The 19560-nt window shown below is 38.3% G+C and overlaps 1 protein-coding gene and 1 pseudogene across 1 annotated transcript in view; one reads left to right on the top strand and one right to left on the bottom strand.

The window, feature by feature from the left end:
- Window positions 1-19560, bottom strand: part of USP8 (ubiquitin specific peptidase 8) — a 101076-nt gene that overhangs the window by 77019 nt on the left and 4497 nt on the right. The gene's annotated exons all lie outside the window — the stretch shown is intronic.
- LOC113614824 (peptidyl-prolyl cis-trans isomerase A pseudogene) lies at window positions 11486-11991 on the top strand (annotated as a pseudogene).

Here is a 19560-nt window from a genome sequence, read left to right as displayed (position 1 = left end):
TGGATACATGTGTCACACTACCCACACATTACTATAAAAGGCAAGTATTAAGAAGCAGTGAATACCACGTTTAAAAAGATGTAAGTATTTATTTGACTTATTGGCACTGAATATTTTGAAGAAAGATGTGTATGAGGTTGAACCATGTGAAATTGCCAACCCTATGTGGTAGTGGCTCTCAAACTGTGGTCTGGGGATCCCAGGAAGTTACTAATTCCATTTAGGGGGTCCACAAGGTCAAAACTATTTTCCTAAGAATACTATGACATCATTTGCACTTTCACTTTCATTCTCTTACAAATGTACAATGGAATTTTCTAAAGGCTGTATGATGTGTAATATTCTAACAAATTGAGTGTGGAAGCAGATGAGAATCCCTCTGTCTTCTATTAAGCCAGACATTGAAGAGATCTGCAAAAATGTAAAACAATGTCACTCTTCTCACTAAATTTTTTTGGTTGGAGAAAATACAGTTATTTTTCATAAAATATATTATTTATGTTAACATAATGGGTTTATTATTATTTCTAAGTGATTTAATAATTTTTTTCAGTTTTAATTTAGATTATAGTGAATGTCAATAGACATAACATACATAAACAGAAGCTCTTTAGGGCCGTCAGTTTTTAAGAATGTAAAGGGGTCTTGAGTTAAAACGCTTGAGAACCTCTGCTCTGTGGCATTTGAACATAGTTGCCTTTTATTTCAAAGACAGAGCAAGAGATGTGAAGTGCTTCCTTGACAAGTAAATGAAAATAATCATGGGAGTGATTGTTAAGGGTTTCATCCCATCCTGAGTGTCAGAGACACTTCTGTGTTCTTTAATAATTTATTTTTTCCTGGGCCTAATGGCAGTACTGTAGAAGGGCAATAATAATGAGAAAATTAGCTGATTAGAGGTAACACATTGGGACTTCCCTGGTGGCACGGTTGTTAAGAATCTGCCTGCCAATGCAGGGGACACTGGTTCAAGCCCTGATCTGGGAAGATCCCACATGCTGCGGAGCGACTAAGCTCATGCACCACAACTACTGAAGCCTGCGCTCTAGAGCCCGTGCTCTGCAACAAGAGAAGCCACAGCAATGAGAAGCCCTGTGCACTGCAACGAAGAGTAGCCCCCGCTCACCACGACTAGAGAAAGCCCGCATGGAGCAACGAAGACCCAACGCAGCCAAAAATAAATAAATAAATAAATAATAATAAAGAATGATTTGCCTTTCTTCACAGTGTCGTGAGGATGAAAGCTGTGAACCAATAATTTATAAATTAAAAAAAAGAGAGATAACATTAATATTTTCACCCCAACAACAGAATGGTAAAACACGACCATGTGTTTCTCTTCTTTCCTTTGTCCCAGACAAAATAAAAAGACAGATTTATCTGAGGCTACATGAGTAGGAAATCTTTCTTTCCTGAATTATACTAGGAGAGAAACAATTTAAAGAGGTAAAAGGATTCACTTTGTGCTCATTTGGGCTCCCTTGGGAGCCCTGAGTCCTCAGGAATTTCAAAGTCATCACTCGTGTTTACTTAGAAATTAATTAACACAATAAGAAATGGGCAGGGCCTAAATGAGAAATCTTTAAAACTTTACATATTAGAACAAGAAAATAAATGGAAAGACACATCATGTTCCTGGATTAGAAAATGGAACATTATTAAAAATGTCATTTCTTGCAAATCACATTTTCAGTGAAATGCAATACCAATCAAAATGTTCATGCCCTCTGAACCAGTAATGCATTATTTTAAAAAATCCCAGGAATCCATGATATTAAGCTTATTTTTATTCTTTAAAACTTAGTTCATGTTTCATTTTTTTTTCCTCTAGTACCCAGATGTTCATATTGAAGGTATTTTTGCATAGTTAGTTGTCTCTCCAGAATGGTGAATAACTAATAAACCAGGAAGCTGCCCCAAACAAGGAACTCCTGACCTTAATATCCCTCCATTATCATTATTTTCCCTTGAACTTGGTGTTAACATCCAAAATGTTCTCAAGGAGACCAGAAGACTAGCATGCGGCAACAAGAAACATCAAAAGCACTGAGCAAACTGAGGATGTCCATAGTTGTAGTAGTGCTGAGAGGACTTTATGGTTGTGAACTCCAAACTAAATGGATGTTATTATCCATTTGGTTATTTGATCAATTTCATTAGAGTTGTGTATTTTAAGGGAGATACTCTGTGCTCTAATAACACAAAAGCACAGACCACAAAGCACAGAACTTGGGGTAATATTCTCTTGTGTGGAAACCGTTAGAGGGTTTCAAGATGTGGAGAACTGGGCAGTTAAAGATTTGGAAGGTAGAAACTGAGAAACATGAATAATTTTAATAAATATTCATAGATTAAATCAGAAGGAAAATGATAAATTACAATTTTGATCTTGTCTTGATTTAAGCCTATTATGAGAACAAGGTTGACAGACTTGAGAACTCGGACTAAAAAAAAAAATCCTGAAGTATAGCAAGCACACAGAAAAGTGCACAAATTATGAATGTACATCTCAATGAATTTCACAAATTGAATGCACCTGTGTACCTATTGTCAGATCAAGAAAGATAACGTTACCCATCCCCATTAATTTCTCTTGTTCCCCCTTTCAGTTGCTCCATTGCCCCCCCGCCCCATCATACACAAACACCACGGGCAACCACTATCCTCTTTTCTAACTGAATAGATTATCTTTGCTTGTTTTTGCACTCTATACAAATGGAATCATACAGCATGAACTCTTTTGCCTCTGGCTTCTTTTGCTCATCATGATGTAGTATAATTCATCCATGTTGTTGTGTGTAGTTGTGGTTCATTCATTCTCATTGTAGAGTAGTATTACACTGCATGAATACACCATATTTATTCATTCATTCTACTAGGACATTTGCATAGACTCCAGTTGTTTCTGCTGAGTAGACACCTAGGATTGGAATTGCTAGGTCACAGCGTATGCATTTGTTCAGCTTTATGAGATAAGAGCAAACTATTTTCCAAGGTGGTTGTACCAATTTACACTCTCACCAGCTGTGTATGAGTGTTCTAGTTGCTCCAAATCCTTATCCAACACTTGATATTTTGTGTTTTCATTTTAGCAGTTCTGATGGCTAAAATATTTTATTGTGGTTTTAATGTATATTTCTTTGATGACTAAAGAAGTTGAGTACCTTGTAAAATGTTTATTGGTCTTTCAAATAATCTCTTTTATGAGATGCCTGTTCAATTATTTGCCTATTTTGCGATTGAACTTTTTCTTACTGATTTATAGACATTCTTTATGTATTCTGAGTGTGTGTCTATTTTATTTACATATTGAGAACATTTTTCACTGTGTCTTGGTCTTTTTTATTGTCTTATTGATGTCTTTTGATGAACAAGACTTTACAGTTGTTTAATAGTCCCAATTTATCACGTTTTTCCCCCTTTATAATTAGCGGGTTTTTGTCCTATTTAAGAAATCTTTGCCTATTCTAAGGTCATGAGCTATTCTATTATGTTTTCTTCTAGAAGCTTTATTCTTTTACTCCTGACTTTTAAAATGTCTGAGTTGGGAAAGTTGTGAAAATCAACATCTATCCAAATTGAAGAGCTTTTTTTGAGCAGCCAGTCACAGAGTATTATGATATCAAATCTGAAGTGGTTGAACAAGCAGCTCTCTGCAGCAGGAATACTAGGGAAAACAATTACACAACTCCCACTCTACTACAGCAAAGTGTCTCTTACTAAGTAGGCCATGTTGCTAGCCAGTCAGAAATTGGTTTAATTGAAAAGGGACTGGAAAAACAAAACAGGGTGAGATTTTCCATACTGGAAAAAAATTATCTGCAAATCATCTGACATCATCTTAAGTAGAAACTGAAATTCTTCACCTCTTATGCCTACAAATTATTGTCACAGAAACAGTTCATATCCTTTCCTCCACTAATACCTCTGAAACTATGACCTTGCTCCATCATTTACCCCCTTCTCTTTCAATTTTTGGTCTGCTCTTCATTTTCCCTTTCCACCTACAAATTAGCTCAATCTCTCCAGTTCATCATACAGTGAAAACCCTCAAGATTTGCCTCATAAACTCTTCCTTCACTGCCAAAGTTCACAAAAAGTCGTCACATTTGTTATCTCTTTCTCACTTCCCATTTCTCCTTAACCACTTGTCCCATCTTGTCTATTGTTTCTACCAGTCTATTGCAGATTCTCAAAATTAGTGCGTCTACTTTTCACTTCTCCCGAGCCTTAACTCTTATGTTTCTTACTGTTAATGGTACAGCATCCTCTCAAGCACTCAGGTTGCCAATAACCATACCCCATGTCTGCAACACTTCTGCCATTTGGCCTCTCCCTTCCATTCCTCCTGCCACTTTGTACATGATTTTGTTACCTCTTACCTAGTTATTTTAATAGTCTCTTACTTGCCCTCCTTGCTCCTAGTGTGGCCTTATCCAAACTATCCTGTACACAACTATAAGCTCAATCTTCTTAATCCAAAGTTCTAACCTTATCCTGTCCCAGTTCGAAGATCTTTAATAGTTTTCTCCATTGTCTTTAATCCCACCACAAGCTGGATCAAATTCATGCATTTCTACTCACCCATGAGAACTATTTCACTTCATGCTTTCTTCTGATTTTCCAGTCTTTGTTGATGCAATTCTGGATTCTCTCCACTTCTGAATGTCTAAATTCTTCCCATTTTTCAAGATGAAAAGGCAACTTCTTAATAAATACCCTTTCCAATCTTCTCTATCTGGGAAACTCCTCTTTATCTTTCAAGACCCAGCTCAAACATCATTTCTTCCCCAGTCTCTGTACACTGAGTTAATCACTCTTGATCTCTACTTCCAAAGCACATTGAACATCCCACTTATAAAGCAGTCCCTACCACATAGTACCGTAATTATTCTTTCTGTGATTTTCTCCCTTACTAAGCTCTTAGCTCTCCCAGAACAAGTGTGATATAATTTAAATCTTGCATCCCTAGTGTCTAGCCTAATACCTTGCAGAGACACATCTATGATAAATGTCTATTGAATGATTGAGTGAATCCTTTTTTTTTTTTTTTTTTTGTGGTACGCGGGCCTCTCACTGTTGTGGCCTCTCCCGTTGCGGAGCACAGGCTCCAGACGCGCAGGCTCAGCGGCCATGGCTACGGGCCTAGCCGCTCCGCGGCATGTGGGATCTTCCCAGCCGGGGCACGAACCCGTGTCCCCTGCATCGGCAGGCGGACTCTCAACCACTGCGCCACCAGGGAAGCCCGAGTGAACCCATTTTTAAAAATTAATTAATTTTTTTGGCTGTGTTGGGTCTTCATTGTTGCGTGGGCTTTCTTCTCTAGTTGTGGAGAGCGGGAGCTACTCTTCATTGCAGTGCAAGGGTTTCTCACTGTGGTGGCTTCTCTTGTTGCGGAGCACAGGCTCTAGGCGCTCAGGCTTCAGTAGTTGTGACTCGTGGGCTCTAGAGCGAAGGCTCAGTAGTTGTGGCGCACTGGCTTAGTTGCTCTGCGGCATGTGGCATCTTCCTGGACCAGGGATTGAACCCGTGTACCCTGCATTGGCAGGCGGATTCTTAACCACTGCGCCACCATGGAAGTCCCAGAGTGAACCCATTTTTGATCTTCTCCAGCTGTAAGTAATTTTTCCTTATTAAATCGCGATAGCATTTTTATCTGTATATCTCTTATATACTTAAAACATACATTACTTTGTAACTGTTATTTATGTAAATACCTTATATTCTCTAATAGATGGTTATCACCTAAGGGGCAGAGACTCTGCCTTGTCATATCTGAGGACCTCATGGAACCTAGTAAAAGGGATCCTTACATACCAATATCATTCACAAAACTAGGCTTGTCCTTTGATCAGGACATACTATGACACACCTCAAGAGCACAATGTTCCAAAACTAAACTGCTAGAGACAGGCCAAGGCAAGCTACTAAGAGACCTGGTTTCTGAAGACCTGGTTTCTTCAGGAACTGGTAGCACAGGTTTCTATAAATAAGGTAAATATTACTGCTTGGGAAAGCTGCTATTTGTTTCTTCATTAATTTGTAAACTACTTTGTGGATAAGAAGGGGGATGTGTTTAGAGCAGTTACTATATGCCAGGGATTTTCACATGCCTTATCTCTACATCACCATAACATTATGAGATGAGCATTATTATTTCTAAATTTCCAAATAAGGAGATTTGAAGGCTGGTAGTATATGGGACTGTCAAGCACAAGCTCTTTCTCACTTCATCATGTAATATACTCAGAAGGTTTTTGGAGAAACCACTAGAGAAACACTTGAATCTAGGGTAGCATAACCTGCCAGGACCAAGGATCAGGCTTTTATGAAATTTTTATTGAGGAAATCCTTGAGGAACAAAAAATAAACTTGCCAAGTTTTATCTTTTTTTAAATTGTGGTATAATTGACATACAATATTATATTAGCTTCAGGTGTGCAACATGATTTGGTATTTGTATGTACTGCAAAATGATCACTAAAATAAATCTAGTTAACATCCATCACCATACATAGTTAAAGACTATTTTTTTCTTGTGGTAAGAACTTTTAAGATTTACTCTCTTGGCAACTTTCAAAATGCAATACAGTATTAACTATAGTTGCCACCCTGTGCATTACATCCCCATTACCTATTTATAACTGCAAGTTGTTTGACTCCCCTCATCCATTTTGCTCACCCTTTACTCCTTGCCTCTGACAACCACCAATCTGTTCTCTGTATCTGAGTTTTCTTTTTAAGACTCCACATATAGGAGAGATCACATGATATTTGTCTTTCTCTAAAAAGTTTTGTTTTTGTTGAAGTGTAGTTGATTTATAGTATTAGTTACAGATCTATCAGCATAGTGATTCAATATCTTTACAGATTATATTCCATTTAAAATTATTACAAGATATTGAATATGATTCCCTGTGCTATACAATATATCCTTGTTGCCTATCTAATTTATACATAGTAGTTTGTATCTCTTTATTCCATACCCCTAATTTCCCCCTTTCTCCTCCCCTTTCCCCTTTGGCAACCATTGGTTGGTTTTCTATATTTGTGAGTCTGTTTCTGTTTTGCATATACATTCACTTGTATTATTTTTTCCAAATATAAGTGGCGTAATACATTATTTGTCTTTATCTGTCTGACATTTCACTAAGTGTAATACTCTCTAGGTCCATCCACATTGCTGCAAATGTCAGAATTTCATTCTTATTTTATGGCTGAGTAATGCTCCATTGTATATATATACACCACTTTTTCTTTATCCATTCATCTGTTGAGGGACACCTAGATGTTTCCATGTCTTGGCTATTGTAAATAATGCCACAATGAACATGAGGTTACATATATCTTTTCGAGTAGGTGTTTTCACTTTCTTTGGATAAATGCCCAGAAGTGGAATTGCTGGATCATATGGTAATTCTATTTTTAATTTTTTGAGGATCTTCCATACTGTTTTCGGTAGTGGCTGCACCAATTTACATTCCCACTAATAGCGCACAATAGTTACTTTTCTCTACATCCTTGTGAACACTTGTTATTTGTTGTCTTTTGATAGTAGCCATTTTAACAGGTGTGAGGTGATATCTCGTGGTTTTGATTTGCATTTCCCTGATGATGAATGATGTTGAGCATTTTTTCATGTGCCTGCTGGCCATCTGTATGTCTTCTTTAGAAGGATGTCTATTCAGATTCTCTGCCCATTAAAAAAAATTTTTTTTGCTATTGTGTAAGTTCTTTGTACATTTTAGATATTAACCCTTTATCAGATGATTTTCAAATATTTTCTCCCATTCAGTAGGCTGCCTTTTCCTTTTGTTGAGTTTCCTTTGCTGTACAAAAGCTTTTCAGTTTGGTGTAGTCCCATTTGCTTATTTTTGCTTTTGTTTCCCTCGTCTGAGGAGACATATCCAAAAAAATATTACTGAGAATGTTGTACTGCCTGTGTTTTCTTCTAGGAGTTTTATGGTTTCAGGTCTTACATTTAAGTCTTTAACCTATTTTGAGTTTATTTTTGTATATGGTGTGGGAAAGTGGTCCAGTTTTCCCAAGTCCATTTATTGAAGAGGAATCTTTTCCCCATTGTATATTCTTGCTTCCTTTGACATATATTAACTAACAAAATATGTCAATAAGTGTGGATTCATTTAGGGCTTTCTATTCTGTCCCATTAATCTATGTGTCTTGTTTTTGTGCCAGTACCATACTGTTTTGATTACTGTAGCTTTGTAGTATAGTTTGAAATCACAGAGTGTGAAACCTCCAGTTTCATTCTTCTTTCTCGAGATTACTTTGGCTATTTGCCAAGTTTTATCTTGAGCACCAGGGAAACACCTGCTTCCCAGTAGTCTTAGGGCACTTACGGTTAGAGCACTTTCCAGAAGGGACAGAGGAAAGATGGCAGTTATGGTTATGGGAAAAGGGAATGGAGGCTACAGGTTTTATAGCTGGGAATCTGAAACATTAAAATAGATTGGAAATGAAACGAAATTCAGTCTTGTGGAAACACATTGGAGGAGACACATTTGTATTTTAAGTATAGGTGTGTATGGCCCTAGAGGTTTGGTTCAGTTCAACTAACAATGATTGTGCTGGGCACTTTAACGGGCACTAGGAATACAAAGAAAGAGTTCCTGCTTTCAAGACACTGAAAGTCTGGCATAGGCAGTCTGTTGACAGAAATAGGAAACTGGGTACCAGGGGAGAGAGTCTTTTCTAAAACGATTCTGAAAACCCAGAGTGATCCAGTCCCCAGAAGTAGGATGGAAGGGGAATCTGACTAACACAAGCAGGCTAAAGGTTTTCTCTGTTTACTTAACTCTGGGCTTGATGAGCAGTAATCTTATTCATCTAACACCTACATATGAGCAGCAGGATGTATATCACTCGCTGCTTAGGCCCTACCCAAAAGAATTATTAAGAAAGTAAACATAAATATGGCTTCACATAAGTAGGTGAATGAATTACAGGCTTTATTGACTTTATGTTCAATGCTTAGAACAAGGATGAAAACTTCTACCTCTACTTCCAGTATCCCAATTGACAGCTATCCATAAAACCAAGCAGTGTGTCTGGCATTTTCAGTGAACACTCAATAAAATATTGAATAAATGAACAAAGTAGTTATGGGCCAAACACCATGTGCAGTGCTATAGAAAATACAGGGGAATACCTTCAAAGATGTAAACATTTATGAGAAAAAATTAAGACCCATGAAATCAGCAAATAAGGTATCAGTGAGTCAGTAAAAAGGGAGATCAGCATGGGCTAGAGTAGATAGCACTTATGAAGAAACCTAAGAGAAAAGCACTCAAGAGACCTGTATTCTAGTTCTGTAACAAATTAGCTATGCTATCTCATGAACATTTCCCTCTTATATTCTTTCTTTCCTCACTTTTAAGATGAAGAAACTTGTAGGTGATCTCTTAAGGCCTTCCCAACTCTTAATTTTTAAATTTCTATTTATAGTTGGGAAAGCATCTTTTTTTTTTTTCTCTTTTAAAGGTAATACATTTAACTCACATGGTTCAAAAACAAAACAGTATCAAAAGGGGTACACTAAAAGGTCCTGCTCCCACTACTGTCCCCATGGGCATATATCTATATCTTCTCTTTTTATTAAAAGGTAGCACACTATATATACTTTATGCACCTTACTTTTTAACTTAGTGATATATATATTTTTAGAAAATGTGCGTGTACTTTTTTTTTAATAACGTATTTATTTTGGCTGCATTGGGTCTTCATTGCTGCCCGCGGGCTTTCTCTAGTTGCAGCGAGTGGGGGCTACTCTTTATTGCAGTGTGCAGGCTTCTAATTGCAGTGGCTTCTCTTGTTGTGGAGCACGGGCTCTCGGTGCATGGGTTTCAGTAGTTGTGGCTTGCGGGCTCTAGAGCACAGGCTCAGTAATTGTGGCGCAAGGGCTTAGTTGCTCCGTGGCATGTGGGATCTTCTCAGCCCAGGGCTCGAATCCATGTCCCCTGTATTGGCAGGTGGATTTTTAACCACTGCACCACCAGGGAAGCCCTTAATGATATATTGTTTATATTACACTTTGTGCTTTTTTTTTCCCCTCTAGCTCCCTATCGATGGACATTTGATGCTACAGACTGAATGTGTCCTCCCAAAATTCTGTTGAAACCTAATCCCCAATGTATTGGTATTTGGAGGTGGCATGTTTGGGAGGTGTTTAGGTCATAAGGGTAGATTAGTGCCCTTACTTAGGCTTTATAATCTGACTAATATCTAACAGATGCTCATCTCCCTTTATCGCTCTTCTTTGCCAAAATTTTCTGCCCATTTTTGCTTTATTTTTCCCATATGAGCTTTAGAATCAGCTTGGCTAGCTCCCCTCCTCCCATTTCCTCTGTTCCCCCCAGAACCTTATTAGTATTTTTGACATGTTAAATAACATTGTTTTTATGATGTTAAATTTCTTAGCCAAGAACAAGGTAGTATGGTTTTCCATTTGTTTCTACTTCTGTGACCTTCAAGCTTGTTTTAAAGTTTTAACATAGAATTTGTATTTGTTCATGCTTGATAGATTTGGAGAGGCAAAAGATTGGAGTGAATATATTTCTTGGAGGGAGAATACAGGCATATTTCATTTTATCAAAAAGCTTGAGCTTCACTTCATTGCACTTCACAAATACTGTGTTTTTTTACAAATTGAAGGTTTGTGGCATCAAACAAGTGCACTGGCGCTATTTCTGCAAGAGCATTTGCTCATTTCATGTTTCTGTGTCACATTCTGGTAATCCTGGTAATATTTCAAACTTTCATTGTATTTGTTATGGTGATCTGTGATGTTACTACAACTCACTGCAGAAACATGATGGTTAGCATTTTTTTTAGCAATAAAGTATTTTTTTAATACAGTGTTTTTTAATTAAGATCTTTTTTTAGACATAATGCTTTGCACACTTAACAGACTACAGAACAGTGTAAACATAACTCAAAGGCACTGAGAAACCAAAAAATTCATGTGACTCACTTTATTGTGATATTCGCTTTATGGTGGTGGTCTGGAACCAAATCTGCAATATCTCCAAGGTATGCCTGTAATCTATGAGGCTGGTACAACCATTGGTAGTCTTTGGGACAGTAAAGAAACTAACTTGATAAGAAGAGAAAAAAGAAGTCAACAGTGCCTGCCATGTGCCAGGAATGATGCTAGGTGTTTTCACATCCTATCATCTTTGACTGCAGGTCTGCTCATACCCAGGGCTGGATAGGGCCTAGATACTCTGTAGGCTAATGCTCAGAGGAGTCTCAAGATGAAAGCAATATGTGAAGAAAATCACAATGGTAGTCAGGCAGGGTAGTCTGGGGGCAGGAAGGAAAGGTTAAATTCAAAGAGGGCAACAAGACTCAGTCACCTTAAGGAAAAGTGATAAAGACTCATTTAGGGCAAAGTCCTTACTTGTGGAGATACAGGTAAAAACACAAGAGATTTCTTCCCAGGAGGACAAGCAATTTGGACTAAAGAATGAAGAAAGTTTGGCTTTGCAGACATCACCATCACCCAGCCACAGTCAACCCTGCTGTGTTCTTCAACATCACTGTCCACGGTGAGCCCTTGGACCACGTCTCTTTCAAGCTGTTTGCTGACAAAGTTGCAAAGACAGCAGAAAACTTTCATGCCCTGAACACTGGGGATAATGGACTTCGTTGTAAAGGTTCCTGCTTTCACAGAATTATTGTGGGTTTTATGTGCCAGGGTGGTGACTTCACAGGCTATAATGGCACTAGTGGCAAGTCCATGTGCGGGGTGAAATCTGATGATGAGAGTTTCATCCTGAAGCATATGGGTCCTAGTATCTTGTCCATGGGAAATGCTGGGGCCGACACAAACTGTTCCCAGTTTTTCACCTGCACTGCCAAGACGGAATGGTCGGATGGCAGACCTGTGGTCTTTGGCAAGGTAGAAGAGGGCATGAATATTGTGGAAGCTATGGAGTGCTTCAGTCCAGGAATGGCAGAACCACCAAGTAGCTCTTTAAGGCTGACTACAGACAACTCCAATAAATTTGACTTGTGTTTTAACTTCCATACCATTCCTTCTATAGCTCAGGAGTGTACCCCACCACCGTCATCTGCTCACTCTATCCTATAATCTTTGTGCTGTCTGAAAATACTCAACATCTATTCATGTGCTGCAGCTCTTTGGGTTCTATATTTTCCTTATTCCCCTCCAAGTCTAGTTGGATTGCATAGTTAAGTTTATGATTATGAAATAAAAACTAAATGAGAAAAATGAAGATAAAGTTTTGAGTCTGGCCTATTTAGAAAGGTGGCACCTTGGTAAAGATAAAAAAGATGGGAAGGCGAAAAGCAAAACAAGTTTCATTTGAAGAGTTTAAGGGGAAGAGCGAAATCTAAGCACCTTCTTCTAGATCCTGTACACATGTGTGCAGATGGCAGAAAGGCAGACAAATCAGTTTTTAGTACATGTGAAAAACTAAACATCTAAATTTAAATCAAGCTATGGGTTTCAGTGCTTTACTAAATAATACATTACTCCACCTATTGATTGCCTGCGGCCAGCGAAAGGTGGGTTAGCCAGGGGGAAAGGCGGCTGTCAGCTTTCCATCCTACTGAAAGCCTTCTCAGGAGGCTGGGCAGGGGCAGTTTTGAATTTATGCCCTTAAATAACCTGTAGGTATTCTCTTACTCTAACTTGAAACTCTCAATCTCTCATTTCTTAGTTTTCCAACTCTTTGGGCTCAAGCATCAAATCTTTTTTTTTTTTTAAAGAATCAAACATGCTATAGCTTCTCCAGTAATTCAGCATTCTTGCTTGGTCAAAGGACAGCTCTGTGGATAAAACTGGAGTTTGTGCTCTTATTAACTCCGTCATGTTAGGTTTCTCTGGCCTAGAGATGTGGAAATTCAGGGGCAGGGAAAGTACACCATGGAGCTGAAAGTCTATCCCACATGACCCACTCTGTAGGCTAATCAGCATGGGGTTATTTTAAGCACAGGTAAGTCTAGATTTGCCTAAGTATGGTGATTTTTATTTGGGGATGGGTGGGTGATGGAGAATAAAGGGAGTGTAAATATCTAGATTGCACATAAAGCCTTTCTTGGATTCAAGTCTTGCTTTAACCACAAGTGCTTATAAAATCTGGTATTTTCTCTCCACACACTTCAGGATGGGACTTTTGTTAAGCTGTGCCACACTATATATTAAGTATTCTTAAAGCTCCATTGTTACAACTGGCATGGAAGTAGTGGGTTGTCCCAAGTTCCCTTATATTGCAAACTTGGCATGTTCTTGGGAAGAGAAAGGAGAAAGCAGTGAGTGACTGGACAGGCTGCTCAGCGTTTCTACCTTGCACTTAGTCCATTTCCTGAGCTGTGTTGCCGTTGCTTCTGAGGGTGGAGTAGGGATATAGGCGGGAGGAGGAGAGAGGTAAGTGTGTTAGGACTGAGCACCACCATCCCCCACCAGCTTTACTGAGATATAATTGATGCATAACATTAAGTTTAAGACTCATAACATGATGATTTGATATAGGTTTATATTGCAAAATGTCTACTGCAATAAATTTAGTTAACACACCTATCACCTCACACTCACCATTTTTTCTTGTATTTTTTTTTTGTGGTGAGAACTTTTAAGATCTATTCTCTTAGTAAGTTTCAACTATGCAATACAGTATTAACTATAGTCACTATTCTGTACATTAGATCGCCAGAACTTATCTAGCTTATAACTGAAGGCTGTACCCTTAGACCACCTTCACCCATTCCTCCTCCTTTCATCACATCCCCTCCCCTTACTCTATGCCTGGCAACCACAAATCTACTGTTTCTAAGAGTTTGGTTTTTTTAGATTTCAAATATAAGTGAGATCATACAGAATTTGTCTTTCTCTGACTTACTTCACTTAGCATAATGCCCTCAAGGTTAGCATAAAGTCCTCAAGGTTGACCTCTTAATTTATGTTCTGAAAGTGAGATGAGAGTATCAGTTCAGTATCTTGAACAGTAACTGACACAAATATATGTAATAATGGTCAAATGAATTCTTGCAGAACCAAAGGTTGGTGAGTTAGGTCTAGAATTTTATCAATTCATTGCTTCATGGTTTCCTTTAGGTGCAACACACCTTTAACTCCTGCTTTGGGACCCTAGCGGAAAGGAGAGGACAAAGACCCCAGAGGACTCCAGCAGAAAGGAGAGGACAAAGACCCCAGAGGACAAAGACCCCCTAAGAGGAAAGGAGAGGACAAAGACCCCAGAAATCTTCCACATTTTCATATATGTTTGTCCACCTGCTGTGCCAAGCTTTCACTACTAAAAGGAAAACAGCATGGAGGAAAAGGTGGTCAGGTAGGTCTGAGAAGCAGCATGGTATGGTAGAAATAAAACATGAATTTTGGGAGACAGACCAAATGGGGGGAAGATTCCAATTATGCTATTTTCTACCTGTGTACTAGTTATCTAGAGTTTACATTTCCCTCATTTGTAAAATGGGGATGACACCTACCTTTGCAGAGATTAAATGAGAAAAATCTACAGGAAAGCATTTAGTAGCTGCTAAATAAATGCATGGTAAGTGAAGTCCAATTCATGTTCATGGCCAGCATTTAAATTTCCATGCTTAAGAAGACATTTAAGTTGAAGATTCTTTATATGTTAATTTCAGCAGGTAAAATTATGAGTCACTAGTTATACACAATGATAAATTACTTTAACAATTTTTTAGTACAGAAAATGTCAACATATACAGAAGTACAGAACAACACAAAGAACCCCCAAGTATCCATCATTTAGCTTCTCCAATGATCATACCCTAGACCACTATTACTTCCTTGATACTGCCAACAGTTTACACCCTGTTGCAACACCACATTCTTTTGAAACAAACCCCAGATATCATGTCTAAAAGACTCTGGATTAAAAAACTTAATCATAATACTATTATCATAACAAAGTTCAATAAAAGTAATATGTTTTCTTGGTATCATCGAATATCCAATCAATCACCAGTGTGTACCACTACTTACAGCCCATCAAGTGAATGAGTTTAGGCCTGCATTTATATGCCTCTTATTCAAACTCAAGAGACAGAAGGATTCCAAATTCTAAGCCACTCCTGAGATGCAAGTTAACATTTGGGTATATTAAATAAATGGAAGGATTCCCCAATAGTCACCTGCCATGCCTAAAGAGGTAACAGTTTCCAAATTTTGCAGGAACTACACAGACAATATGTTGGTTGTAGTTAATTTGACGAAAGACGTGACACTATTAATAATCATCACAATTTTTTTTGGATGGATCTTTATGAATCTGTGGAAAACTAAAAATACACTTAGTCAACTTCGGCTGCCATAACAAACTACCATAGAGTAGGTGGTTTAAACAACAGAAATTTATTCCTCACAGTTCTAGAGGCTGGGAAGTCCAAAACTAAGGTGCTGGCCATTTCAGTTCCTGGTAGGAAGCTCTATTCCAGGCTTGCAGATGGCCTCCTCACTGGGTCCTCACATGGCCTTTCCTCTGTGCTTCTGAGCTCCAGCTGGAAAAGATCTCTCTCATCCTCTTCTTATAAGGCCACAATCCCATTATAAGGGCCCCACTATCATGATCTAATTTAACCTCAATTACCTTACAAAGGCACCATCTCCAAATACTATCACATTAAGGGTTAGGAGTTATGAATATTTTGGGGGGAGAGGGGGAGACACAAACATTCAGTCCATAACAAGCCTACAAATTTGTAAAATGATTTAGAAGTGCCAACAAGGACCTAATGTATAGAACAGGGAACTATATTCAATATCTTATAATAACCTATAATGGAAAAGAATCTGAAAAAGAATATATATATATATATATATATATAACTGAATCACTTTGCTGTATACCTGACACATTGTAAATCAACTATACTTCAATTTAGAAAAATGTTACAAAAACAAAAAAAGTCTGAAAAGCCAGTAAGCTAGCATACCACATTGAACTCTGTTTTTTCCTCTGTAAATTACCTTGGCTCCAAGTAACTGAGATTATCATTCCTGGAAATCTTTCTTCACACTCTAACATAAACCCCAGTGCAGGTGGACCCCACAGCCTAACAGCTCTATTTTCTCCCTCCCTGTGTCACTTCAGCACTGAAGCAAAATTAAATAAAAATCATTTTCAGCTCCTATAATATCAGGGGAATTTTCCATGAAATGAGTAACTCCCTCCCTCTTACCAGGTTGATTCTCTGTAATTCAAACAAAGGCTGAAGGATCTTTTTAGATACTGCTAAGCTTGCAAATTTGCCACACACACACAAAAAGGGTAGGTGGAGCTGTTTGTAGTCATTCTTGGCACTTTTCCAGGTTTTTGCTGGCTGCTTCCACTGCATAAGCAGCCATGTTTTTACTAGTCGTGGGTGTGTAGCTGCAGGATCTGCAGCAAATAATTTGTGTCCTGAACAAACTGTGTAAACCAAATCTCATTTCCCCCAGTTTAACCAAATGATTCTGTTACTGGTCCTGAAAATATTAGGTAGGACTTGAAATAATCTACCCTTCAAAAGTTCACAGGGAAATATCCAAAAATTTGGTAATACTCTAGTCTATCAGCAATGCTGTGGAGAAACATTTGGTACATGGAGGGCAATATGGCAGTACCTATTAAAATTAAAAATACACATACGCCCTTTTGCAGAGTAATTCCAGTCTGGGAACTGAGATGAGACATGCTTAAATATACAAGAAAAGATTTGTGTACAACGATACCCATCCAAGCACTAATTAGAATATAAAAGATTAGAAACTCACGTTCTGTACTTCCCTGGTTGCGCAGTGGTTAAGAATCCACCTGCCAATGCAGGGACATGGCTTTGATCCCTGGTCCGGGAAGATGCCACATGCCATGGAGCAACTAAGCCCATGCGCCACAACTACTGAGCCTGCGGGCCACAACTACTGAAGCCTGTGCTCCTAGAGCCCGTGCTCCACAGTAAGAGAAGTCACTGCAATGAGAAGCCCACGTAATGCAACTAGAGAAAGCCTGTATGCAGCAATGAAGACCTAACACAGCCAAAAAAAAAAAGAAAAAAGAAAAAAGAAACTCATGTTCTTCAATTGGACAATGACTGGTTAAATAATCTGCAGGGGTAAGAAAAAAGGATGCATTTATACGGAAAAGCCCAAGATGTCTTAAGTGCAAAGTGCAGAATATTGTATACGGTATCCTCCCTTTTATATAAAAATGGGGAAAAATAACATGTAAAGGCATGAAAATAATTACACGTATAAGCATGAAGAAAAACTCTTGAAAAATACACAAGAAAGTAAGAGTAGAGGTTACCTTGGGGGTGGGAAATGTATAGATGGAAGACAGTGATGATGTTTAAAAAGTTTTTTGCACCTGTGGGTGGATTATCTATTTTAACAAATCTGGCTGGAGGCTGTAACCAACCAACAATTATTAACTGCCCACCGCCTTAAAACAGAAAGAAAGAAAATCAGGTTGCCCAAATGCAACCTTTACTCTGGGGTGTAAAATATAAGGTTGAGTGAAGTGGCTGTGCCTAACCAATTCCTGGAAATCAAAGTTCTCGGTGCTCCTAAGCAATTCTGAGATCAGTGACTATGCCAAAGAGTTTCACTTGCTTACTGGAGGTCTTCTCTAGAACTTGGAAAGAGGGAGTAGATAAAGACAGAAGACATCATGCTCCTGCAATCAAGTTAAAATTCCTCAACAGTCTGTTTTCCAAAAACGCACACATTATTCATCTGTAAATCTAAAAACACACAGTAAGAAACCGGTAATTGTATTGTGGCGGAACATTCTTCTTTTACTTTTTTTTTAATGTTAAGATGCTATTCTAAGAGTAAATAGTTTTAGTAAACCTAGTAGGGAAAAGTCGTCCTCGTGGGTACAGTGGATTACTCTAAATTTTGAGGAGATATTGCTGCTTTCCAAAAGGCAAGTGTTTATCACCAGCAAAATTATCTTTCATTCTAAGTTATAATGTCCTTGGCTGGCAAAGCCATCTTGATCTTTTCCCTTAAAATTTCAGGTGACTGAAAATGCCCTGTGAACAGTGAACACTATTATATAACATTTCAGCGTTTTCCAATGTGAAGGACCCATACCACTGATGATATGCGAGATGGTTCTTGGCAGTATGCGAACAAACCAGCAAACAACAATGAATCACGTATGAGTTATTCCCGTTTCTTTCATGCTTTGGCATGATTTAATGCACTTGGCAAAAAAGTATCTAGCTAGGCTTTAATAACTGACTTTGTTTTCATTATACTGGTTTTCACAGTTACCACCTTGACTTTTTTCTCATTGCCAGAGGTCTAGAACACGAATGTTTGTCTGGATTAACCATGCTCACAGAAGCACAACAAATATGACAGTACAGGCACTGCTTTATGCTCCAGAAACCCTTGGTCGCAAATCACAAAAATCCAATGGTCTTTTCTCAGGGCATATCTTTCCTTGACTCAAATTCTCCCCATGGACTTAGATACTTGGCTCTACAGGCATGGTGTATTGCACCATACAAGCTGGAGTCAAGCTGGTTTTAAATGCTGGTTCTTTACCTTACTGTGAGTCTACAAAGTCAGTCTACCAAATGAAGCTCAACTGGCTACCCTGGAATTTGAGGGGAATAAACGAGATAACAAATAGAGAACAGCTGGCACACAGTTCAACAGGTGCTCAGTAAGTGCGGATTTCCTCTTTTTCCTTTACCTCTCTCCTTCTTTGTCCTCAGTACTGTTTTTCTATATTCTCTTCCAATGATCGTATTCACGCCCATGGCTTTAATTATTACCCTTATGTGGGTAATTTCTAATTTCTATCACCAATTCTGACACTTTTTTCAGAGTACCAAAACTTAGGTTCTAAATGTTTGAAAATTCCACCTTGATGTTCTGGCATGATCTTAAACTCAACATGTATAAAATAGAGTTTAAATAAAATCTTTCTCCAAATCATTTAGTTCACGCTATCACCATAACCTCCATCACTCAGACTCAAAATATCAATCATCCTAACTCCTTCCCCCTTTCCCATCACATCCAATTGAACATCAGTAAAAATTTTATATGACATTTTAATAGCTTACGAAGTGTTATAAACAAAACAAAAATGTACGTTTTATCAAACTCCCCTGAGCCCCAGGTGGGAAAAATGATATTAAGGCAAGTTAGGAGATACGCCCAGGTCATTAGCTAGAGAGTGGTTAGTCTAGATGAAAAACCAGTTAAGTCCTGAACTTGGGACTCCTCACTCCAATTGCTGTGCTCTTTCACCATCTCATACTGCCTCAAGTTTTGCAGCATTTTTTTGCATCTATCTCTCCTCTCCTTCACCACTGCCAACCTCAGAATTCGAGCCTGCCTTATCTTTCACATCCGTAACGCTTGGCTCAGTAAGGTAATAGTTGGTAGTCTGTATCCAGCATGGGATATTTTTTCTAACTTGTTAACTTCAGCAAAAATTTTAAAACCATGAAATATATAATACATATACTGAAAAGTCATCCACCTCAAAACTGACAGCTCAATGAATCACAAAGTGAACATCTATGCAACCC

Source organism: Aethalodelphis obliquidens, unplaced genomic scaffold (genome assembly GCF_003676395.1).
Source record: "Aethalodelphis obliquidens isolate GAN/ISIS:26980383/991018 unplaced genomic scaffold, ASM367639v1 scaffold105, whole genome shotgun sequence".
NCBI lineage: Eukaryota > Metazoa > Chordata > Mammalia > Artiodactyla > Delphinidae > Aethalodelphis > Aethalodelphis obliquidens.
Note: the sequence above shows the minus strand (reverse complement) of the source record. Positions and strands in the feature narration are given on the sequence as shown.